This window comes from Pinus tabuliformis, chromosome J, assembly GCF_031772625.1.
Source record: "Pinus tabuliformis cultivar Carrire ecotype Pingquan chromosome J, CPIR1, whole genome shotgun sequence".
Classification (NCBI taxonomy): domain Eukaryota; kingdom Viridiplantae; phylum Streptophyta; class Pinopsida; order Pinales; family Pinaceae; genus Pinus; species Pinus tabuliformis.
The window spans coordinates 1,355,900,912-1,355,927,358 of record NC_142295.1 but is presented as its reverse complement, the minus strand read 5'-3'; positions in this window follow the sequence as shown (position 1 = coordinate 1,355,927,358).

The following is a 26,447-nucleotide window of genomic DNA, read 5'->3' as shown; positions in this document are numbered from 1 at the left end:
GTGGCTATAACACTTCCTCACTGAGTTGGGCGTCCAGTTCCACCAGCCCATTGTCATCTGGTGTGACAACCAGAGCACTCTACAATTTTGCAGGGATCCAGTACAATGGCAGTGGATGAAGCACATAGAGATCCATATGCACTAAATTAGAGACTTAGTACATGATCGGGTCATTAATTTGCAGTTCTGTCCCTCAGCAGAAAAGACTGCAGAAATCTTCACCAAGACATTCACTGAGCAGAAGTTTCGCTCTCTGCGTGATCGTCTTGGAGTGCAGGACACAGTTGCTTAACAACTGTCTTTTCTTCCTCTTTTCCTTTGATTACATTGTATTTTGCGCGGGGGGGGGGGGGTCCCACGAGGTTTTCCCTCTTTCCTCAATTTTAGTACAAGTTGAACTCTATTTTGGGTGACCTTTGGCCTTAGTTGCCAGGGCCCATTTTCTATTTTTCCCCATAGTGGTGTTTAGGGGGGGTGTTGGAACTACTACACACCTACATGCAAACTCTTAGTTAGAGCATGGGACTACATGCAAGATTCCTTTTGCATGATTTACTCCTTGATTTGCTCCTTCTTTAACTCCGCAACTGGTTAGTTCTTTTGCATGATTTACTCCATGATTTGCTCCTTCTTTCACTCGGAAATTGGCTAGTTATCTCTGGAACTTGTTGTAGGTGTTGAGTCTTCTCATTGATCACCACTATGGTGTATTACCTTGGGATCTTCACCCAGTAATGCTATATCATGAGCATTGTAAGCTATTCTAATGAATTATTTCTTCTTTCGATTTTCTTTTAGTGTTTTTGCTTTGCAAAGTTGTGTGTTCAACCTCTACTAACTAGATTCATCTGTGCAGGTTTTCTAACACATTTACAGTTATTGACTCTATGAGGGATGAGAAAAGGAACCGGTGTGTAAGGCCCTGCGGTTCATACAGGGCGCGCGCACCTCCGACTCACGAATTTGACTAAGTGTTGGTCACCATCGCACACATACGCGCGGAGTAATATGACTTACGACGGTTATGTATATGCGATGGATGAGTGTGCGATGAGCATACCCGCACTTGGGGCGAGCCGACGGTGGACAAACCAAGTATGGGCGCTCATTATTATGATTGTGAGGTCGGCCAAGGTTGGGCGCACAACCATTGTGCGCATATATATTGGTGAGGCTGCGGTACATTTGAGACATCGAACTTCGCTCTTGCTCCAATGCACAAGGAGAGGTGCGCAGATTGGAGAAGGCGCAGGTCGCATTTCGACAAAGACTTGGATGAGCCCGCCGAGCTGGGCGCTATAGTTGGAAGTCGGTTGTGTGTGTGGTGCGCACGGGCGCCCACCGCACGGAGGTGTGACCTTGTTGAGTGTTGAGGTTCGGGTGTGGGTCTGTGTATGGGTGCGCCCACCCGCCCAATGACGCAAGGAGTTAACACTTCGTTGTAACTTGTATTTCGGTGGAGTTTTGGCAAGACCGCCATGCGCTCTTGCACGGGCGGGCGCCCTCCCGATCATTGTAAAATTCCGCATTTCTAATAAAAGAGATTGATTATTATTATTGCCGAGTTGATTTTATTATTGTATATTGTTAATGGTTTCCGCACATTAATAATATGAATTCATGTGTATTATGAATTGTTAAGGCGTAGTTCGTAAAGTTTATTAACGATGGAACATCTTAATAACTTAGGCGGTGCCGCACCCGGCCAATTTAACGAAAAAAGAATTGGGGGCGTGACAGTTGGTATCAGAGCTAGCTGATCCGGATATTGAAGCTGCTACACAACTTCACCGAAGTGAAGCTGGTATCGGAGCAAAGGTTGCTCGTAACGAAGGTGATATGGTGAAGCCTGATAGAGCTAGGTTGCTCATGACAGGTGAAGCTGATAAGGTTATGGAGAAATCATGGATGAACAGTCTGGGTTTCGTGGACTTGATGGTTCATGGCAAGACCATTCAAGCTCTAGTGGACACGGGTGCCACTCATAACTTTATGACGACACGGTTGGCAAAAGAGGTTGGACTGATGATCTTCCCATCGAATATGGAAGTCAAGGCAGTAAACTCTAGAGCTAAGGTGGCGGGTTTGGTACACGAAGTACCTGTGCAGATAAAAGACTGGAAGGGTCAGTTGGACTTCACGGTGATGGAGATGAACGACTTTGATATGATACTCAGACAGGATTTCTTGAAGGGCAACAAGGCTATTGTTGTCCCCTTCTGTGATGAGGTGGTGCTGGTTGGATAGTCACAAACTTGGACTTTGCCCACTCATAGGCAAAGAAGGGAAGTCAAGGTGCAGCATGTTTCGGCACTAAGTTTGGAGAAGGCTATGAAGGATTCAAATATGGAGACATATGCGGTGATGTTCAAGGATGTTGAAGGTGATGGAGTGGGGACGCCTGTTCCAGCTGAAATATCTGATGTGCTTACCAAATATGCGGATTTGATGCCTGATGAGCTTCTGAAGAAACTTCCACCAAGGCGTGCAGTGGACCACAGCATTGAGCTTGAGCCAGGAAAGCAACCCCCGGCTAAAGCAACTTATCAATTGTCAGGGCCTGAGTTGGAGGAATTGAAACGCCAGTTAAAAGAGTTAACTGAGGTAGGTTTCATTAGACCTTCCAGGTCCCCTTATGGAGCTCCGGTATTGTTCCAGCGGAAGAAGGATTCGAATGAGCTACGGATGCGTTGTGATTACCGTGCATTGAACAAGCAAACGGTAAGGAACAGGTATCCTTTGCCATTGGCTACTGATTGCTTTGACAAGCTTGCGAAAGCCCGAGTGTTTTCCAAGCTGGACTTGAGGCATGGGTATTATCAGGTGCGGATAGCTGAAGGAGACGAGAAGAAGACCGCGATAGTAACAAGGTATGGTAGCTTTGAGTTCCTTGTTATGCCATTCGGGTTGTGCAATGCTCCTGCTACGTTTTGCACTTTGATGAACGATGTTCTACGACCATACTTGGATTCGTTCGTAGTAGTATACTTGGACGATATAGTGGTGTTCAGTGACAACATGGAGGATCATAAGAAACACTTGGCGATGGTATTCGAGGCACTGAGGGCAAATCAGTTGTTCTTGAAGAAGTCTAAGTGTGTGTTCGCTCAGACCGAGATTTCGTTCCTTGGACATATTGTTGGTCAAGGGTACATACGGATGGAGCCGAGCAGGGTGAAGGCGATCGAGGACTGGGTTGAACCAAAGAATGTCCATGAGATGAGGGTGTTTTTGGGCATGACCAACTACCAACGGAAGTTTGTAGAGGGGTACTCCAAGGTGACATCGGCACTGACAGACTTATTGAAGAAAGACAAGAGGTGGAGTTGGACGAGCAAATGTCAAGAGGCATTTGATGACTTGAAGAAGAGGATGGTTACAACACCGATACTGAAGTTGCCTGACTTCGAGAGACCGTTTGAGGTACACACTGATGCTTCAGATTTTGCCATAGGAGGAGTTCTTATGCAGGATGGACATCCGGTGGCGTATGAGAGTCGGAAGTTGCAGGATAGAGAACGAAGGTATCCGGTTCATGAGAAGGAGATGACTGCCATCATCCATTGTCTTCATGTGTGGAGGCATTACCTGATTGGGAAGCCATTTGTTGTCAAGATTGACAACGTTGCAGCAAGTTATTTTGCATCACAACCGAAGCTTTCTGCGAAGCAAGCTCGTTGGCAGGACTTCTTGGCAGAATTCGACATGACTATCGAGTATAGACCAGGTAGACACAATGCGGTAGCAGATGCCCTTAGCAGAAAGGGACAACTTGCAGTATTGGAGCAGGAAGAAGACCGAGCAGCAAGGAGTAGGAGTCGAGTTCAGATGTCAGAAGAGATGCAGAATAAGATCAAGGAAAGTGTTGAAACCGATACTTTGGCGCAGAATATAGTGAAGCAGATAAAGGAGGGGAAGATACGAAAGTTCTTTCTACGAGACAGGTTCTTGTTCTTTGGAAACCGACTCTATGTTCCAAAGTCATCCAGACTCAGGAGGCACCTTTTGAAGGAGTGCCACGACTCGCCATGCGCTGGCCACCCAGGGATGCGTCGTTCTTTGGCATTGTTGGAGAGAGGATTCTTTTGGGAGAAGATGCGGGAGGATGTAGAGGAGTATGTACATACGTGCATAATTTGTCAGCAGGACAAATCGGATACTCAGAGGCAAGGAGAACTGTTGCAACCTTTACCGATTCCAGAGAGGCCATGGATGAGCGTCTAGATGGACTTCATCACTCAGTTACCACAGGTTCAGGGGTATAATGGGATTATGGTCGTGGTTGATCGTTTTTCCAAGTATGTTGTCTTTGTTCCTACAAAGATACCTTGTGGAGCCGAGCGGACTGCAGAGTTGTTATTTAAGAACATAGTGAAGTATTGGGGAATGCCATTGAGCATTGTGTCGGATAGAGATCTGCGTTTTACAGGGAGATTTTGGACCACATTGTTCAAGTTGGTCGGGACAGAGTTGTTGATGAGTTCAAGTTACCATCCGCAGACAGATGGGCAAACCGAGAGGATCAACGCATTGCTGGAGGACTACTTGCGACATTATGTGACGGCTGATCAGAAGAATTGGCCCAAACGCTTGGATATTGCTCAGTTTAGCTACAATATTCAAAAGAGTTCTGCGACGAGGTATAGTCCATTTGAGTTGGTAAATGGACAGATGCCGGTTGCACCGCATACCGTAGTGACAGGAGGCTTCTTGAGAATTCCTCATGCGAAGAAGTTCATGAAGGTTTGGGAGGAGACCTTGGAGTTAGCACGGTTACGCTTGCACGATGCTGCAAGGAGGATGAAAAAGTATGCTGATCGTGGAAGACGGGAGGCACACTTCAGTGTGGGAGATATGGTGTTTCTCAGGATTACCGGGGAGCAGTTTCAGCCAGCCAAGGGGACGACGAGCAAACTGACACGGAAGTATGAGGGACCATTCCGAGTGAAGAAGAGAGTGGGGGAAGTTGCTTACGAGCTGGAGCTTCCACGCCATATGAACATGAAACACCCAGTTTTTCATGTGAGTCAGTTGAAGAGATGTAGACTTGATTCAGACCATCCAGAGAGGGTTGAACCGACGAGAGGACCAGCCGGGATTGTGGACAGACCAGGACTAGAGTTGGAGAAGATTTTGAGTCTCAGAACTACAGGAGTTGGTTGCCACATGCGACGGGAATTTCTTTGCAGATGGAAAGATGCACCGGAGGAGGACAGCTGGGAAACGGAGGACTCACTTTGGAGATGGAAGGACAAGATCGCGAAATATGACAGAAGGTTGAGAAGGAAGGCAGGAATTGTCGGGACGACAATGACTTCTGGTGGGGGAGGATGTAACGCCTTGCGGTTCATACCGGGCGCACACACCTCCGACTCATGAATTTGACTAAGTGTTGGTCACCATCGCACACATACGCGCGGAGTAATATGACTGACGACGGTTATGTATATGCAATGGATGAGTGTGCGATGAGCATACCCGCACTTGGGGCGAGCCGACGGTGGACAAACCAAGTATGGGCGCTCATTGTTATGATTGTGAGGTCGGCCAAGGTTGGGCGCACAACCATTGTGCGCATATATATTGGTGAGGCTGCGGTACATTTGAGACATCGAACTTTGCTCTTGCTCCAACGCACAAGGAGAGGTGCGCAGATTGGAGAAGGCACAGGTCGCATTTCGACAAAGACTTAGATGAGCCCGCCGAGCTGGGCACTATAGTTGGAAGTCGGTTGTGTGTGTAGTGCGCACGGGCGCCCACCGCACAGAGGTGTGACCTTGTTGAGTGTTGAGGTTCGGGTGTGGGTTTGTGTATGGGTGCGCCCACCCGCCCAACGATGCAAGGAGTTAACACTTCGTTGTAACTTGTATTTCGGTGGAGTTTTGGCAAGACCACCGTGCGCTCTTGCACAGGCGGGCGCCCTCCCGATCATTGTAAAATTCCGCATTTCTAATAAAAGAGATTGATTATTATTATTGCCGAGTTGATTTTATTATTGTATATTGTTAATGGTTTCCGCACATTAATAATATGAATTCATGTGTATTATGAATTGTTAAGGCGTAGTTCGTAAAATTTATTAACGATGGAACATCTTAATAACTTAGGCGGTGCCGCACCCTGCCAATTTAACGAAAAAAAGAATTGGGGGCGTGACACGGTGGGTGCAATCGAAACACTTCCTTGATCACTGCATGAAGATAAGGAAGACGCTCTGCGTCACTTTCTTCCACCATTCGTTCACGCCCCACTACCTCATCTAGTTCGGCTTGGACTCATTTCATCTTTTTGGGATGGCGGTTGAGTTCTGTCATGGCCCATTCTATTGTCGTTGCGGTGGTGTCACTCCCAGCCCCAAATATGTCCTGCACCAAAATCAAAGTAAACATCAGAAAGAAAGAGGACCCGAAATACATTTTGCATGAAAAGGAGCTGTGCTAGACCAGCCAAACAAGAACCAATAAACAAAAAAAAGGCTTATAACTAAGTAGCCTCTGATATGGTCGACAGTAAATTCGTGGCTTCTCATGTCCAGAAGAACATCCAACAGATCCTTTTCACTATAACTTCTGTCCCTACTTTCCTCTGATCTCGTAACCAGGCGATCCTCAATGAATTTGTGGATTACGCCATACAACTTTATGAAATAGAAGTTCGTATCACAGTAGACGTCCTGGGGGTCTAAGAACTGAAGGGAGGGGAAAATGTCTGCGACATTGGGAGTTGCATAAAGCACCATCACTTTAGAAAGGGCATATTTCAACTCTTGAGTACCCAACTGAGGATCCAACACATCTTTTCCAAACACCATTTTCCTAACAGATTAAAAGAGGACTGGAACACGGTGTGTCCAATATCCACACACTTTCCCTTCACGGCGTCTTCAAAAATATTGATGAATCATTCGATTTACTTGATCTCTTCTGAGATGTAACAGAGCTTCCAGCCTCTTCACAGAAAAGAGTTCGTTAATTGATACACGTCTGAGCATGCACCAGTGGGATCCATATTGGCTAAAGGCTATGGAGGTCTTGTAGTGGGAAAGAGCCTTGCCTGCCTGTGTCAAGTGTTGGGTATTTTTGAATGGGAAAATACCAAAACCAAACATGCAAATACCACAGAGCCAATGCTCTATTTCATTTCTTCCAGGACCTTTGCACAGGGAAGCTTTTAAAACCAAAATAACTCATAAGACAGCATTTCACAGTCACAAAGACATTTCTATTAATTTAGAACAAAACACTGATACATATTTCTTCCTCTGTCCAAAGAGGGATTCACTAAACAACGTTCTGTGCTCTTACAGATTTTCCACTGCTGTGGAAATTACATAATCAGTTTTACATTGAGGGGCCAAAGCAACATTACAGCCCCTGTTCCTGATGTCTCGCACTGCTGTGCGTTTACAAAGAAAAAAATATCGCACTACTGTGCGCTGCCGCAGCCACAATACACATTACATAAAAAAAACTTTGCTGGAACTCTGCGCAGCCACCACACCATTACATTACCACAATACACTGCGCACATACATAACACTACCACAATACATTTCCAACAAACATAGTGCGCAGGCACCACTACAAAACTCCACCCGCAGACACCGTGCGTAGGCACACAAAAAAAAACACGCACACATATATCGTGCGTAGCCACCATACGTATATATAAAAACATCTATAAAAAAACATGTATATAAAAAAAACGTATGCCCCATAACCTTATTAAAGGCCTCCACCAAAAACTACGTTAAGCATTAAAATCCATTGAATTCCCTTCTCGGCGGTCAACAAGAAATTTTTCACTCCACGCAATTTTTGATTTGATGCGGGCGGGGTCGGCTGACGTCACTTCGGTGCCACGTGTCGCCACCCCATTCGTCGGGCCCGGTCATTAACCTCCGCGTAGCTTCGCGCCGAGCCGAGCCCGCAGAACCGATCCGACGGAATTCGCACGCCAAGGTCCGGCAAACGAAATGACCTTTAGCGTCCGGGGAAAGCGGTTTCGGCGCTTGTACATGGGACGCGTGGCGGAGTGTGAATGTGTTCGGAGCCTCCGCTACGGATACCGCCTTCTGCGAATGGTGGTGCGGGGAGACCGGGCGGTTTTCCAAAAACCACCGCGCGGTTGAAATTACAATTTTAACACTCCCCTTTAATTTCAACTGCTGGGCATTAGGACATACCCAAACACTTCCTCTCGTAGAGGGATTCCTCAGTACTGCTGTTACAAAGATATCAACCTCACATAGAGGGATTCACCAACTGCTTCTGATGCAGTTCACAAACAAACAAAGTTGTCTTCCTCTTAATAGAGGGATTAACCTGAAACTGTGCTTAAGAGCACCTTCCTCATGACAGAGGGATTCACCATTACAATGTGCTGAAGAGCACCTTCCTCATGACAGAGGGATTCACCTGTTATAAAAAAACATCTTCCTCTTAACAGAGGGATTTACCAAACTATGCTAAAGAGCATCTTCCTCTCAACAGAGGGATTCACCAATGACTATGCTGAAAAGCATCATCCTCTTGATAGAGGGATTCACCAAATGACTGCTTCAAATGCAGTTCCAAAACAAACAATCATTGCACTGCTGTGTGTGCAAACTCATTACAATGTTCTTTTATGCTGCTGCATATTCTCTGCTGCACTGTTGTGCCATCTTCTTTACTGTGTCTACCCCACACTGCTGTGTCTACACCTGCACTGCTTGTGCACTTTTCAAAGACAAATACTCTGTCTTTTCTGGAACAATTACACTGTCCCCACTTACAAATTTACACTGCTGTGTGTAAACATTTTTTTTACACTCACTGCTGTTGCATATATTGCATTTCAATTCAATGAACAACAAATTCATTACATTTACCTTTACTGCTGTAAGGAAAATTTATTTTGCATGTGCTGCTGTTCAAAACTTCTTGCTGCTGCATTTTTCACATTTGCATTGCTGTGTGTTTCTCCTTCTTGCCATCATGCTGTTGTCCACAACTTCTTGCTGCTGCATTTTTCATATTCACTGCTGTCCATACCCATAACCATAGACTGTTATCCCTGGGTTTTTATTTGCTGTTGCGTTGCCTCTGCAATTTGCACTATGGCTGCCTTTTGTTTCATCATACTGCTGTGTGCCCATACTCTTGGCACTTCATTCTCCACACAAAAAATAACACGGGCTGTTACTTTTTACACCCTTGCTTCACACAATCTTCAGTTTCATTTTTTAATTACACAATGCACTGCTGTGCAATTCCTTTCGTTTTTCTGCTGCCATACACATTCTCATTCATCCCATGTGCATTAAAAATTTGCTGTCCTTGTTTTTCTTTATGCATTTCTTTGCATCCTGCATTGCATAAAAAAACATTACATTTTTTTTACTGCTGTGTGAAAGAATTTCATTGCATTCTCAGCCACTGGGCATTTACGCTCTGCTGTGTTTTGCCTTCTTCTCATTTTCTTCTCACTGGTTTGCATTTTCATTCCCAATATAAAACATTTCCATCTGCTGTGTATTATACTCACTCTGCTGTGAGTATATTCCCTCACTTTACATAAAAGGAAAACTACATTCCATTGCTATGCATTTCAATGCATGCGCACCACACAAAAAAAATTCAAACTGCTATTTTATGTTTTGTCCTCCCACTGCTGTGAGGGTCTCCATGCTCTGCATACTCCTTATTGCGCCGCTGCACTTTACATTTGAGCGCTGTCCCCTTTTCTTCTTTATGCATTTTTGTGCATATTGCATAAACACAAAGCAAAAACATTGCTGATTTCATCACTGCTGCATATTACCTTTTAGAGGGATTAACAAAGATTTCATTTGCAACTGCTGCGCTGCAATACATCTTCCATCAACAAATGACTGTTAATACAGTTCAGCAAACAAAAAAAAATTCAAGCTCCCCTTTAGTGTATGCTTGTCTTCTTTTGGCAGACTCTTCTCAAAACAAATTTAGATCCTCTGGGGAGTTCAAGGGGTTTTCACACTGTATTACTTTCCTTCTCCATACTTGTGTAACTTTCTTCTTTTGCATGGGTCTAGCTTGCATAGCAGCCCATCTCAAGTTACAGTCACGTGCCATATGCCCAATGTTATGACACTTGAAACATTCAACATTATTCATGAATACGAATTCATGATTTCTTCTTGTGAAATTGTTTCTTGGAGGTTTTCGGGGACCACAACATTTATCTTTATTAAATGCTCTACAGTCTTTTGCCATATGACCAAAGTTTGAACAAGAATAACAATAACCATAAAATGAACTTTGGTACCTGGGAGATGGAGGTTTTCTTGATGCACTTCTGAAGCCTTGCTGCCTTGAGATCCTTTGATGATCACCATTGCCTCTTGCCTTTTTGCCATCAGCTACATTTCTTCTTGGAGCTGGTTTTCTGCTTGGAGCAGGATTTCTTCTATTGCTGCCTTCATTTTTCTCCTTGCCTTTGCTGGAACTAGGAGCATCACCATCTCTTTCTGGCTTCTTCACATCTCCTTTGCTTAAAGCATCCTCATCCTTGTTTGAGGGTTCAGCTACATACCCAAGTCCTGATTTATCAGATGGAGATCTGTGATAGCTGAGCATGTCATCCAAAGCTTGAGAGCTCTTCATGATTTTGTTCATCCCTTCAACCTTCTTCCTGAGGAGGACAATCTCTTCTTCTAACTTTTCACATTCATTATTTTTCTTTGCTAGTTGTCCCTCAGTTTCTTCCTTGCTACGAGTAGCTTCATCTGCTACTATTTTGAAGGAGATAATATCAGACTTCATTTTGGAGATTTCTTCATCTTTTGCTTGACTGCTCTTCATTTTCTTTTCAGCTCCTTGTGCCTGCTTCCTGGCTTCTTGTAGTTCAGACTTAAGGGAGGAAACCTCTACCTTGTACTGTCCAATCTCTTCCACAAGCTTATTCACTCTCTTGTGTCTTTGTTCAAGTTGACTTGTCAAGGCATCTGCCTGCTTCTTTGCTTCATTCAGCTGATTTGTCATGGATATGACTTCTTCATGATGTTTCTTCTTGCAATGGTCAAGATCCTTCTTAAGCTTGGCAAGCTCTTCATCCCTTTCTCTTACCTGAAGCTTGATGAGGTCAATCTTTTCATTCTCAGCTTCTATGATGGGTTCAGAATTTTCTTCTTCACTGATGGTCGTGGTCAGTGCTCCCTTTGCATGAAGGTCATGCAGTCTGTCCCATATATCCTTTGCTGATGTGTATTTTCCTAGATTCCTCTTCACAGAATCAGGGAGTCCATCCAAGATAGTCTTTGCTGCTTGTGCATCATACTCCATGGATTCTTTATCCATCTTGCTGTCATCAATCACTGACTCACAGACTTCAATCCCCTCAGACATTAGGAAAGCCCTCATCTTTATTTCCCATACATCAAAGTTTCCATCAAACTTTGGGGTTTCAAATAAAATGTATTCAAATAAATTGTCTTCTATTTTAATAGAGGAGGGAGACACATTTTTAACAGGCCTGGAGGCTTTCTTTTTTGACCTTGCCATTCTTATCTAGGCTTTAAATACTTGACTGTGTTTTCTTTTAAATCACTGACTGTTCCTTCAACAGTAACACAAAGGAAAGCTTGAGGAATACCTTAATCCTTTTCGCTGAGGCTTCACACTGCTGGAGAGGTTTGACTGTTGCAACAACACCTTCCTTCAGCTTCTTTGAGTCTTCAAAGAGCCTGGACTAGCTCTGATACCACTGTTGGGTATTTTTGAATGGGAAAATACCAAAACCAAACATGCAAATACCACAGAGCCAATGCTCTATTTCATTTCTTCCAGGACCTTTGCACAGGGAAGCTTTTAAAACCAAAATAACTCATAAGACAGCATTTCACAGTCACAAAGACGTTTCTATTAATTTAGAACAAAACACTAATACATATTTCTTCCTCTGTCCAAAGATGGATTCACTAAACAACGTTCTGTGCTCTTACAGATTTTCCACTGCTGTGGAAATTACATAATCAGTTTTACATTGAGGGGCCAAAGCAACATTACAGCCCCTATTCCTGATGTCTCGCACTGCTGTGCGTTTACAAAGAAAAAAAATATCGCACTACTGTGCGTTGCCTCAGCCACAATACACATTACATAAAAAAAACTTTGCTGGAACTCTGCGCAGCCACCACACCATCACATTACCACAATACACTGCGCACATACATAACACTACCACAATACATTTCCAACAAACATAGTGCGCAGGCACCACTACAAAACTCCACCCGCAGACACCGTGCATAGGCACACAAAAAAAAACACGCACACATATATCCTGCGCAGCCACCATACGTATATATAAAAACATCTATAAAAAAACATGTATATAAAAAAAGCGTATGCCCCATAACCTTATTAAAGGCCTCCACCAAAAACTACATCAAGCATTAAAATCCATTGAATTCCCTTCTCGGCGGTCAACAAGAAATCTTTCACTCCACGCAATTTTTGATTTGACGCGGGCGGGGTCGGCTGACGTCACTTCGGTGCCACGTGTCGCCACCCCATTCGTTGGGCCTGGTCATTAACCTCCGCGCAGCTTCGCGCCGATCCGAGCCCGCAGAACCAATCCGACGGAATTCGCACGCCAAGGTCCGGCAAACGAAATGACCTTTAGCGTCCGGGGAAAGCGGTTTCGGCGCTCGTACATGGGGCGCGTGGCGGAGTGTGAATGTGTTCGGAGCCTCCGCTACGGATACCGCCTTCTGCGAATGGTGGTGCGGGGAGACCGGGCGGTTTTCCAAAAACCACCGCGCGGTTGAAATTACAATTTTAACATCAAGATCCGGCCAGACAATACGTGGTCATGGGTCTTGAGAGCCTCCTTTGCCATGGCGGAAGAGGAGACCACCACTGTGGTTTTCATTCCGAGAGAGAGGCTCATGATCGGCCCATATTTGTTGGCGAGGTGGAAAAAGGATTCGTGGGGCTTGTTATCCACCTGCGGCAGATTTCCCATAATCGGCCATCCCGTAGGACTTGGAGGAAGCCTGTGGTACGCCTTCCTCCTCCATACATCGAAAAGCAAGAATGTGATAACAGTGCTTGCCAGAAACACAGAATACCAAAACAACCCTCCAAAATCCATAGGATTCAATTGACCAGACCAGGCTTCGAACAAGAGCCACCTAGGTGGGAAGAAGAGGATTAATATAACGAAAGGAAATCCATAATATATATAGCTCAACCACGTTGCGTCGCTATAAATGATATGTCTTTATATGGAATATCTATCGTCCATATTTTTGTATATCATTTATGGAATTTCATTTGTCCATATCTTTGTATATCGTTTATCAAATCTTTCTATCCAGATCATTTGTCCATATGTCCATATGATTTGAATTTCTTGTTTCATCCCTGTACGTTATTCAGTGTTTTTTATTTTTTAATTTCAATGTTCTATCTTTTATTTTTTTATTTCATCACAAGATTGGGTAAATTTCAATGTTCTGTAGATTTCTTTATATCGCTTAATATGATTGTTCTTTCCTTTTATAGATATTCCATCCGAAGTAATTTAGTTATTCTCTTTTTTTAACAGGTATATTATCAAAATCAACGCAAAAATTATTCCATCCGAAGTAATTTAGTTATTCTCTTTTTTTAACAGGTATATTATCAAAATCAACGCAAAAATTAATATAAATCAAAATCCTAGGTATTGACCTTGACATGTTTTTATAACAAAATAATAAAGTTTGGGGGGCTGAAACTTTATGTAAACAAGTTGCTGATTTGACATTGATATTTATGTGACGTGGAAGAATGGTGCAGGCACCGCCTCCACACAGTGGTGGACAATTTTCTTTTTACGTTAGAATTCATTCATCATTGATATTCAAGAAAAACAAGTTAGTGGTCAGTAAAGGGCAGATTTTCATCCGGCTAAATGTTCATGAGTCTGGGGCGAGTAGTAATTTTAGTCAAAAAACAATTTATATATGATAAAATATTACTTATAATAAATATAAGTTTTAGATTTTAGAGAGTTATTTAAAATTTAATAATATATAATTTAATCAATATTTATTTGAGAATATAATTTTTTTTCCATTTTGAATTTTAGAGTGAGGTGGTTGATATCATGAAGTGAAATTTTTGGTATTAAATTAAATCATAAATATATTTTTTAAGAGTTTACAAGGTTCAAAGTCAATACAATAATATTTATATGTATTATAGTTTATCATGTAACTAGTAGTGATTTGAACTTGGGTGGACAAAAAAAATCATTTAATTTAACAAACTAAAATAACCTTAATTAATATATATTTTTAAAATTAGTTAAATTACAATTAAAATTAATAAATATACCATTAAAAATAATAATATTTAAATGATTAAATATTTTTATATAACCACTTATATCATAATTAAAAATTAATAAATATATAATTAAAGAAATATAAAAATAAACAATTATATTTATAATATGGATGTGAAAACTAACATGAAATGTAAAGAGTTATAGTAAATTAATAATAAATATGTAAAGAAGTTATATGGGAAGAAAGACTACTTACTTTTGTTTTGAACTTTTAGAGTTAATGCAACATTAGAAATAGGGATGTATATTTTTAGTAGATGTGTAATTTATTTTATTTTTTTATTAAAAATAATTGTAATAATAGTATAGTTACATAAATTAAATGGTTGATAAATGTTAATAAATACTGCATAATAAATATCAAAATGCTTCTTTATTATGTCTCTTAGGTTGTTAAATTTAAAAAATCATAAAACTAACTAAATGATTATTATCATAAATATTTAGTATATGAGTTAAACATATATACATTTAAAAAACATGGAATAAGATTATTAACTATTGGGATTTACTCCACTTTATCATGGAAATTCTTAATTTGTAGATAGGTTTTATTGCCATACCATGGTTTCTCAATACTTTATGCTCAAAAAACCATAAGTCATTTTATATGGTACCTGGTAGTATGACATTTTTTTTATAATTAATCAATTTAATTAAAAGAGAAAAAAGTGAATAACTACTTTGGAGATAAATCCAATCTTTGATTTTTCTATACTACTAAGAAAATTCTTGACTATTCCATGGAGGTTAAATTTATACCATGCATTTAATCATTATTGATAATTAAATTAAAATTACAAATTGAAAGATAAATATTATTTTAAAAATTATTTTCAAAATTTTAAAATTATATTATAAAAATTATCAAGTGTAATAATTAATATATTTAATTTTAAATAATATTAAATAATTTATATTAAGTGAAATCTGAATAAATAATTAATATCATAATTATTTAAATAATTATTTATTTATAAAAAATTATTTAAATAATTATTTATTTATAAAAAGTAAATATTTTTTTTGTAAGTTCATAGTAATATTAAAAATATTTCCCATAGATACAAAATATAAAAAATCAATCAATTTTATCTTGTCTTGTCTGGTACGAAACTATATCAAAGAAAATAGATAAAAAATTTGATAGTCCATAGTAAAGGGAGGACATGACTATAGTTAATCGAAATACAAAAATTAAACATAATTCCCATAACATAGGAATAACAAAACAAACGAGTAGTGAGGACATGCAATTACATGACTATCCAAAGGAAAATAAGAAATAGCCAATATTAATAACACATGCAATGCCAAGACTATGCAATTACATGACTATCCACAGGAAAATAAGAAATAGCCAATATTAATAACACATGCAATGCCAAGACTAAGGCACATGGGTAGGTGCTTGTTGTTTAAGTTTTCCTAAAAGAACACACTATCAAAGAATGACAACCTCGATGGGCCATGCAATCATCCACGTGTTGATTAAATCATGTGGAGGAGAAACTCGCCTTTGCTTACATTTCTTTCCCATACAACTTTCCCAAAGAGGTTCTTGATATGCCAATAGAGGTTTTGTTGGGATCCCAAAAAATAGAATTTCACGAAATCTCCCCCATGCTCCTCCTATTTGTAATTAGTTGAAAAAAGAGAAAGAAAGGAACCAAAAAAATTCATGAAATATTCTTATTTTTCCTCGTATTGCTATTAGCAGTTAATTGAAAAATCTAATTTCATTAAGTTTTTCTAATCTTATTACTACAAATGAGTCTTGTCCATGACACTAAAATTTTTATCAAAATGAATGAAGCATGATCCATGTTTGTTCTTTCTAGTCTCTCTCCTCTCTCATCAATTAGTCAAATATAATTTAATGCAAATTGATACAACAACCTTTAGTTTACATAACATTTTGTTTTCTACCTCACACAAATATGCAAATAAGTTGCTTCTTAAGATTTTGAGAGGGGGTTTAATCTAGGAATAGAGATATTTTACACCTAATTCTAGAAAATAAATAATTTATCAAGAATACCACAACAATATGCTCATTTTCTTTATATGGAAATACACATAGAATCATAGATTAGATAGTTTTAATACTATAAATTTAAATACATATACAACTATCTTTTTGCTAATCCTTCCAAGAATATTAAAACTATTATTCTAAAGGCACATGGGCGAAAACAATGATTTCTTGCCAAGTTATAATGCCTTCTAACTTGCCTACATAGTTCTCATAACATTTAGCTCGTCTCAACATACCTCATCCCTTCCTTTATTCCCGTTATATAGAGACACGTTGGCCTCTTTATACACTAAAAACACCATCATATACCATGCTAAAGTGGTATGAATATAAATGATAAAGAACATCAAGAAGGAATTTGGTACACAATGTGGTGGGTCTCTAAGACCCGAAAACATGGTAGATTAAATGTTGATGTTGTAATTTCAACTAGCAATAATTTTAGCATTTTAATGTATTTCTATTAAGGAATTTAACATGGTTTTTTGTTTTTGTTGTTGTTTTTTTTTGGTATAAAGAGATTAACATGTCTCTATATAATTGGAAAAAAAGGAAAGGATTAGGTAGGTTGAGAGGAGCTAAATGTTATGAGGAACTATGTGGGCAAGCAAGAGGGCATTATAGTTTGGTAAGACATCATTTTTTTGGTTATGCGTCTTTAGAATAATAGGTTTTCTTATTTTCTTGTAGAGATTTGCAAGAATATAGATATATACTTATTTAAATTTCTAGTATTAAAATTATCTATGTTATGATTCAATGTGTATTTCGAGATGAAGAAAATGAATATATTGGTTTGTTTATGATTTGTATTCTTGATAAATTCTTTATTTTCTAGAATTAGGTGTAAATCTTTATATTCATATGTCATATATCTGTGACGTACAATTAATATTTCTTTGTGATTAGTAAACCACCTTTCCAAATCTTAGGAAGCAAGTTATTTTCATTGTTATGTGAGGTAGAAAACAAAGTGTTGTGTAGACCAAAGGTGGTTATATCAATTTGCATTATGTTGGATTTGAGAAATTTATGAAAGGATAGAGACTAGTGTTGGGATCACAATTTTCATTACACCATAACCTGCAAGTATTAGTAAATAGATGCATTTCCAAAGTTAATGGATCCTCAAGAGAAGGTCAAGCACATGTTGTGAAACACATGGGTAGTGCTGCCAACTCCAGCAATCCCCCCCCCCCCAAGCGCAAACCAAGGGTTTTTGGAACTCGAGACCTTCGGCTCTGATAACAATTGCTGGGATCATGATTCTCATTACTGATGCAGGAGCATCTGGCTAACAGGGCAAAGACGGAAGCAAGGTTGACATGGTTTCTGAAAAGGACAGAGAACACAGTTCGCTGGATGGATAGTATATCTGTCTTTATTTTATTTTACTTTTTTTTTTAAATTGCCTAAGAATAATGTAATGACTTTTAATTAGGAGCAGTAGTAATTAGTTAGAATCGTTTGTTTCCAAACAGTTATATTACTGTTGTAAAATCATGAAAAGAAAATGTGCTAGCTAGCTATGAAGAAGTTCCATATAAGAAATAATTGATGTAACCAACAACACAAACTAACAACAGTTACAAAATTGTTTGAAGATAGTGCTACTAAAGGAGAGAAACAAGCCCATAACAGGGTTCGACTTTGTATGAAAATAAACAGAGAGAGTAATATAAACATTCTTTGCACATATAATCCTACCGTGCCCTCAATGGTTGTATAAATTTGCTAGTAAGTTATTATACGAATATTGTCAAATGTACTGCTACAGGTTCTGGACCCAGAGGAGAATATAAACCAGTTGGATGACGAGTAACAGCATGAATCAATATAACCAGATAATAAAAAAGACCTCGTAACAGGTATGTGAAAATTACAAACACAAGTCTAATCTATTCCATCATTAAATTCATATGATTACAATAATACAGTCGACCAAAATTCAATATACATTTACATACTGTCCAAAGTAGAAGACTGGACTCAATTCACAGTCATGAGAAATCAACCCTAACAACAAACAAGAAGCCAATTTCCCGTATGACCCAGAACCACAGCCAATGTCGTGCCTAGCGACCAAAGAAAGCTAAGTACAGACAGAGAGCAGCCTAAGGTCAGCAAACAAAGTTCAGCCAATAAAGTCGAAACACCCCTACAATCAAGCTACCAAACAACAGAGAAGCTACCCGTGTTTGCCTGAACAGCTGAGAGCTCAAACACCAGAACCCTCGAAAGGTCTCACCTGCAAGAGAGCGACCAAGAGTGGTTAGGTTCCAAGTAACAGCACCAATTAAGTTAAAAAGAAACTGAAGAGAACGAGAAGCGAATAAAAATGGCACCATACCTGTTCGGTGAACCATAGCCTCCATTCGACCACAAGAAGACCCCTGCTCACGAAGGAGCCAAGACATCAGATACAGGTAAAGGAGGACTGCAAATATCTGGCATAAAACAAAAACTTACCGAACGAGTTGGCAGAGAACCCAACGGAGAACGCCGCCACCGGATTGCCGAAGTCTATGGAAAGGGCTAAACCAGTATTGAAAGAAATATCAAGCATTACACAGCTATCGTATAACTTAAACCCTCACGAGATACAGACAGCAACACACAGAGGCGGAAACCATTAACAGAGCAATTGTAACCACTCGCAAGACACAAATAGCAACACACAGAGGCAGGGACCCTTAAAAGAAAAACCCCAATTCACAATAGCAGCCAACATGCAAGCGAGGAATAGTGCCATGCGAAACTTACCAGAGCCTTAATAAATCGCCGGAAGAGCAGAGGCATACCAGGCCGAGAACCAACGACCGAAGTCGAAAGGGTAACCAGGAGCTCACAACCAGCAAACCGTGCAGACAAGCCTCAGAAAACCACAACCAAAAACCACCGAAGTTGCAGAGCTCGTAGAGCAAATGACCGAGAGAAACAATGAGAAACAAATGAGCGCAAAGGAGTAAAAACCCCAAACCAGGGCGGATTCGTGGGATCCCAAGGAGGGACAGGTGTTCAACGGGTAAGCCACCAAGGTACAAATCACCGTAAACCAAAATCAATACAGCGCAGATTACAAATCAACCAACATAAATATCCAAAATCCATATTATTATTATATTCATTACAGTCACATAACACATCAGCGCATTGATGGCGGGACCACGTGGGCTGGCCCCATCAAGTGGTATCAGAGCAGCATTTTAAGGAAACAGGGGAAGATGGAAGTACAAAGACGAGGACGAGGAAGAGGTGCACGCAGAGTAGCAGATGAGGGCTTGAGAGAACAGTTGAGAATCCTTACTGCTCGCTTGGAAGCAGTAGAGGCAGGTAGGCGAAGAGACCCGAAACTTGGGGATGATAGTGAAGACGAGGCAGCAACTGTTACAGATGGGTCAGAGGAAGAAGCCCCGGAGTTAAGACTATTGAGATTGGTACTGTTAGCTAGCAGCAAACCCAAACCTAAGATCCCTAACAATGATGGCAGTCTGTCGACCAATGTTTTGCTGGATTGGGTAAGTGAGTTAGACAAATATTTTTAAAATGAGGAGATCAGTGAGGACAAAAGAGTTAGATTTGCTGCGACTAAGTTAAAAGGACACGCTGCCTTATGGTGGGATAGTGTCCAAGCGGACAGGAGACGAATGAACAAGTTGCCAATAAGAAAGTGGCCAAGGATGGTGGCAAAGCTGAAGGGCAGGTTTTTGCCTAAAGACTACCAGGTTGAACTTTATCGACGAGTACAGAATTTAAGGCAGAAAGGTATGACTGTAAAGGAGTACACAGAGGAGTTTTATCGAGTAAATTTACGTGCTGGTTATACGGATGATACTCCAGAAAAAACAGCGAGGTACGTGAATGGCTTGAGGTTGGAAATATTGGACGAGATCAGTATTCTCTCTCCCCGAAATATAGAAGAGGCCTTTCAGAGTGCTGTAAAGGCTGAAGAGAAAATTAACAGGAAACAGAACAACATGAGAGGGAGAGGAAATGGCAGAGGATGAGGACAGTCCTATGGCAGAGGGAGAACTGCCACTAACAACGAAGAAGGCAACAGTTCTAGAGCTTCAGGGACAACAGAGAAGGGAGATAGCACTAAAGGAGGTCGGCCATATCAGCGGGGAAGAGGAAATGGTTGTGGAAGGGGGACTAATGTCCAGTGCTACAGGTGCCATAAGTGGGGGCACAGATCCTTCGAATGCCCTGAAGTTGAGCGCGCTGGCCAGAGGGGAGAATTGGTTGCGCAGCCTGACGAAGCTGAAGCACAGCCCCGGGAGATAGAAAACGTGGCAGAAACAGGAGAGGCTCTAATTTTGAACAAAGTGTTGTTGAAGCCAGCTAAGGAGATGGCTGAATAGACCCAGCGAAAGGCGTTGTTTCGAACAGTTTGCAAATCACATGGAAAGTGTTGTAAATTGATTATAGACAGCGGAAGTACAGACAATTTAGTTGCCACCGAAATGGTGGAAAAGCTGGGATTGAAGCGGCTTAAACACCCCACACCTTACAAGGTGTCGTGGCTACAGAAAGGCCACCAGCTATTAGTTGATGAACAGTGCGAGGTTGAATTTCACATTGGCAAATATCAAGACACGGTGGTCTGTGATATTATGCCAATGGACGTGTGCCATATACTGCTAGGGAGACCGTGGCAGTATGATTGGAAGGTGACACACGATGGGAGGACGAATTGTTATAAATTTGTGAAAGATGGGATTAAACATATGCTTGTACCCATCAAAGAGGAGGATGCAGTAGAATCAAGTGGAAAAAAAGCATTGTTAATAGGAGGAAAACAGTTTGTGAAGCAGATTGAGGAAAATGAGGTCAATTATGCGATTGTAAGGAGGACAAAACTGATGTTGCTGAACACAGAAAAGTCAGAATTGCCTGGAGAAATTCAGGAGTTGTTAAAAGAATTTCAGGACATTATAGTTGATGATCTACCAGATAAGTTGCCTCCCAAGAGGAGTATTAGCCATCATATTGATTCTATACCTGGAGCAAGCCTGCCGAACAAGGCAGCGTATAGAATGAGTCTGAAAGACAATGAAGAAATTTGTAAACAAGTGCAGGAGTTGCTAGATAAGGGAATGATCAGAGAAAGTTTGAGCCCTTGTGCAGTACCAACAGTACTCGCACCTAAGAAGGGTGGAGAATGGCGAATGTGTACAGATTCGCAGGCTATTAATAAAATCACTATTCGATATAGATTTCCCTTACCCAGAATGGACGACATGATGGATTGTCTTAGCGGAGCAGCTTATTTTACAAAGATTGATATGAAGAGTGGTTATCATCAGATCAGGATTAGAGGAGGAGATAAGTGGAAAACAGCTTTCAACACTAACGAAGGGCTGTACGAATGGCTGGTCATGCCATTTGGATTAAGCAATGCTCCTAGTACCTTTATGAGATTGATGAATGAGATGTTAAAGGAATTTATTGGCAAGTTCGTGATAGTTTACCTTGATGATATCTTAATTTTTAGCAGAGCAAAAGGAGAGCATCTTCAACATGTTCGAAGGGTGTTAGAGAAGTTACAGTAGAACAAACTACTGATAAACTTAAAGAAATGCACTTTCCTGTAGAAGGAGTTGGTCTATCTGGGGTTTGTAGTTCCTGAAAATGAATTGAAAATGGACCCCAAAAAGATTGCAGCAATTATAAATTGGCCGTCACTGAAGAGCTTATTTGAGGTATGTAGTTTTCATGGACTGGCAAGTTTTTATTAGAAATTTATTAGAATTTCAGTGAAATCTGCGCACCAATGTTAGAGACCATCAAAAAGGCCAGTCAGCCTTTTTGTTGGACCAATATGGCAGAAGACAGTTTTCAGCTTTTGAAGCGGAAGATCACGGAGAGGCCAATCTTGAGGCTGCCCAATTTTAATAAACTCTTTCAGGTTCAGTGTGACGCAAGTGGAACAACTATTGGCGATGTGCTCAGTCAGGAAGACAGACCAGCGGCATTTTTTAGTGAAAAACTAAATGAGAGGTGGCAGAAATATTCCTCGTATGACAAGCAATTTTATGTGGTCCAAGCTTTAAAACATTGGAGGCACTACCTGCTGGGCAATGAGTTCATATTATTTTCTGATAGTTTAGCATTACAATATGTAATGCAGCAGCACAAGTTAAACCATAAGCATGCCAAATGGGTAGAATACTTGCAGAGTTTCACTTTCATGTTAAAACACATAAGTGGGCAAGCCAACAAAGTGGCGGATGCCCTGAGCACAAGAGCTTTGCTCTTACAGGAAAGTAGCATACAGGTGATGGGATTTGAACATTTGAAAGATTTGTACCAAACCGACACAAATTTCAGGGAAGCTTTTGAAGCCTGCCAAAATCCCGTATTGAGGAATGCAAGCCCATGGTTAGACTATAATTTACAGGAAGGATTATTGTTCAGAGGTGGGCAGTTATGTATCCCGGACTGTTCAATGAGGGAGAATATTGTACGGGAGAAGCATAGTGGTGGATTAGCGGGACATTTTGGCATCAACAAAACTTTGGAGCAACTCGGACATTTTTATTATTGGCCTAAAATGAGCAGGGATGTACAAAGATATGTAAACAGGTGTAAAGTCTACCAACTGTCGAAAGGACACAGTCTGAATACTAGACTTTACACACCACTACCTGTTTGAAGCAAGCCATGGGACTCAGTCAGCATTGACTTTGTCCTAGGACTGCCTAAAACACAGCAGGGATATGATTCAGTAATGGTGGTGGTAGATAGATTTTCGAAAATGGCTCATTTTATTCCTTGCCAGAAAACTAGTGACGCCACGTATGTGGCACACCTGTTTTTCACGGAGGTTGTTAGACTACATGGCCTACCCAGATCTATCATTTCAGACAGGGATGTAAAATTCACAGGACATTTTTGGTGCACCCTGTGGAAAAAGTTGGGCACGCAATTGAATTTCAGCTCTGCATATCATCCGCAGACTGATGGACAAACGAAAGTGGTGAACAAGAGCTTGGGGAATTTATTACGGAGTTTAACTGGAGAAAATTCATGGTTATGGGATCGAGCTCTTGCTCAGGCAGAATTCGCTTATAACGATTCGCCCAATCGTAGCACCGGACACAGCCCATTTCAGATTTTGTATGGCATGCATCCTCGGGGAATACATGAACTGCGAGATTTGGGAAAGTTGGAACGGAGAAGCGCGGATGGGGAAGACTTTGCCGAAGCAATGAGCGAACTTCATGAAAAAGTCAAATTAAGGTTGCAGGACAGCGTACAGAAATACAAGCAGCAAGCAGATTCAAAGCGAAGAGAAGTGCAATTTAATGTTGGGGATGAGGTCCTTGCGCACCTGCGCAGGGAACGGTTTCCTAAGGGCACGTATAATAAACTAAAATATAAGAAAATTGGTCCATGCAAGATCTTACGTAAATTTTCAGCCAACGCTTACGAGATTCAGCTGCCACCTAACATAGGCATATCACCTATTTTCAATGTGGCGGATCTGTTCCCATATAATGCCCAAGCAGAGGATGACAGTGTGGTACGGCCAGAACGGGACACCCAACTTGGAGACAGTTCTTGGAAGAAACAATTGCCTTCGGCCCAGTCCCATGAGATTGAAGGGATCCTCAGTACCTAGGTAGCCAAGAAGACACGTAGGAAAGAATATCTACGATACCTCGTCAAGTGGAGAGACCGTCCAATGGAGGATAGCTCATGGCTCGACGCGGCGCAGATACAGAAGGCTAGCTATTCGGTGGAGGAACTCATGGAACGGAGCCATGAATTTCTTTTACCCCGGGAGCCTGATGCAGGAGCATCTGGCTAACAGGGCAAAGACGAAAGCAAGGTTGACATGGTTTCTGAAAAGGATAGAGAACACAGTTCGCTGGATGGATAGTATATCTGTCTTTATTTTAGTTTATTTTACTTTTTTTTTTTTAATTGCCTAAGAATAATGTAATGACTTTTAATTAGGAGCAGTAGTAATTAGTTAGAATCATTTGTTTCCAAACAGTTATATTACTGTTGTAAAAGCATGAAAAGAAAAATGTGCTAGCTAGCTATGAAGAAGTTCCACATAAGAAATAACTGATGTAACCAACAACACAAACTAACAGCAGTTACAAAATTGTTTGAAAACAGTGCTACTAAAGGAGAGAAACAAGCCCATTACAGGGTTCGACTTTGTATGAAAATAAACAGAGAGAGTAATATAAACCTTCGGGTGCACTTATAATCCTACCGTGTCCTCAATGGTTGTATAACTTTGCTAGTAAGTTATTATACGAATACTGTCGAATGTACTGCTACAGGTTCTGGACCCAGAGGAGAAGATAAACCAGTTGGACGACGAGTAACAACACGAATCAATATAAGTAGATAATAAAAAAGACCTCGTAACAGGTATGTGAAAATTACAAACGCAAGTCTAATCTATTCCATCATTAAATTCATATGATTACAATAATACAGTTGGCCAAAATTCAATATACATTTACATACTGTCCAAAGTAGAAGACTGGACTCAATTCACAGTCGTGAGAAATCAACCCTAACAGCAAACAAGAAGCCAATTTCCCGTATGACCCAGAACCACAACCAACGTCGTGCCCAGCGACCAAAGAAAGCTAAGTACAGACAGAGAGCAGCCTAAGGCCAGCAAACAAAGTTCAGCCAATAAAGTCGAAACACCCCAACAATCAAGCTACTAAACAACATAGAAGCTACCCGTGTTTGCCTGAATAGCTGAGAGCTCAAACACCGGAACCCTCGAACGATCTCACCTGCAAGAGAGTGACCAAGAGTGGTTAGGTTCCAAGTAACAGCACCAACTAAGTTGAAAAGAAACTGAAGAGAACGAGAAGCAAACAAAAATGGCACCATACATGTTCGGTGAACCATAGCCTCCATTCGACCACGAGAAGACCCCTGCTCACGAAGGAGCCAAGACATCAGGTACAGGTAAAGGAGGACTGCAAATATCCGGCATAAAACAAAGACTTACCGAACGAGTTGGCAGAGACCCCAACGGAGAACGCCGCCACCAGATTGCCGAAGTCTGTGGAAAGGGCTGAACCAGTATTGAAAGAAATATCAAGCATTACACAGCTATCGTATAACTTAAACCCTCACGAGATACAGACAACAACACACAGAGGCGGAAACCATTAACAGAGCAATTGTAACCACTCGCAAGACACAAATAGCACACACAGAGGTGGGGACCCTTAAAAGAAAAACCCCAATTCACAATAGCAGCCAACATGCAAGCCGAGGAATAGTGCCATGTGAAACTTACCAGAGCCTTAATAAATCGCCGAAAGAGCAGAGGCATACCAGGCCGAGAACCAACGACCGAAGTTGAAAGGATAACCAGAAGCTCACAACCAGCAAACCGTGCAGACAAGCCTTAGAAAACCACAACCAAAAGCCACCGAAGTTGTAGAGCTCACAGAGCAAATGACCGGGAGAAACAACGAGAAACAAATGAGTGCGAAGGAGTAAAAACCCCAAACCAGGGCGGATTCGTGGGATCCCGAGGAGGGACATGTGTTCAACGAGTAAGCCACCAAGGTACAAATCATTGTAAACTAAAATCAATACAGCGCAGATTACAAATCAACAAACATAAATATCCAAAATCCATATTATTATTATATTCATTACGGTCACATAACACATCAACGCATTGACGGCGGGACCACGTGGGCTGGCCCCATCAATTACACCAAATCTCACAAGTATTAGTAAATAGACACCTTTCCAGAGTTAACGAATCCTCGAGAGGTGATCAATCACATGTCATGAAACACACGAGGAGTGCTGCCAAGTCCAACAGTTAGGAGAAAAGATAAGCATGGATGATGACTAATTCATTTTGATAGAAATTATAATTTCATTGACAAGACTCATTAGTAGTAATAGGGCTAGGAATATGTCATGAAGTTACATTCTTCAACTAACTACTAGTAGAATCGATAGGGAGGAAAGATAAGAATATTTCAAGAACTTTTTTTTTTTTTTTTTCCTTTTCAACTAATTACTAGGAGGGGAATTAGGGAGA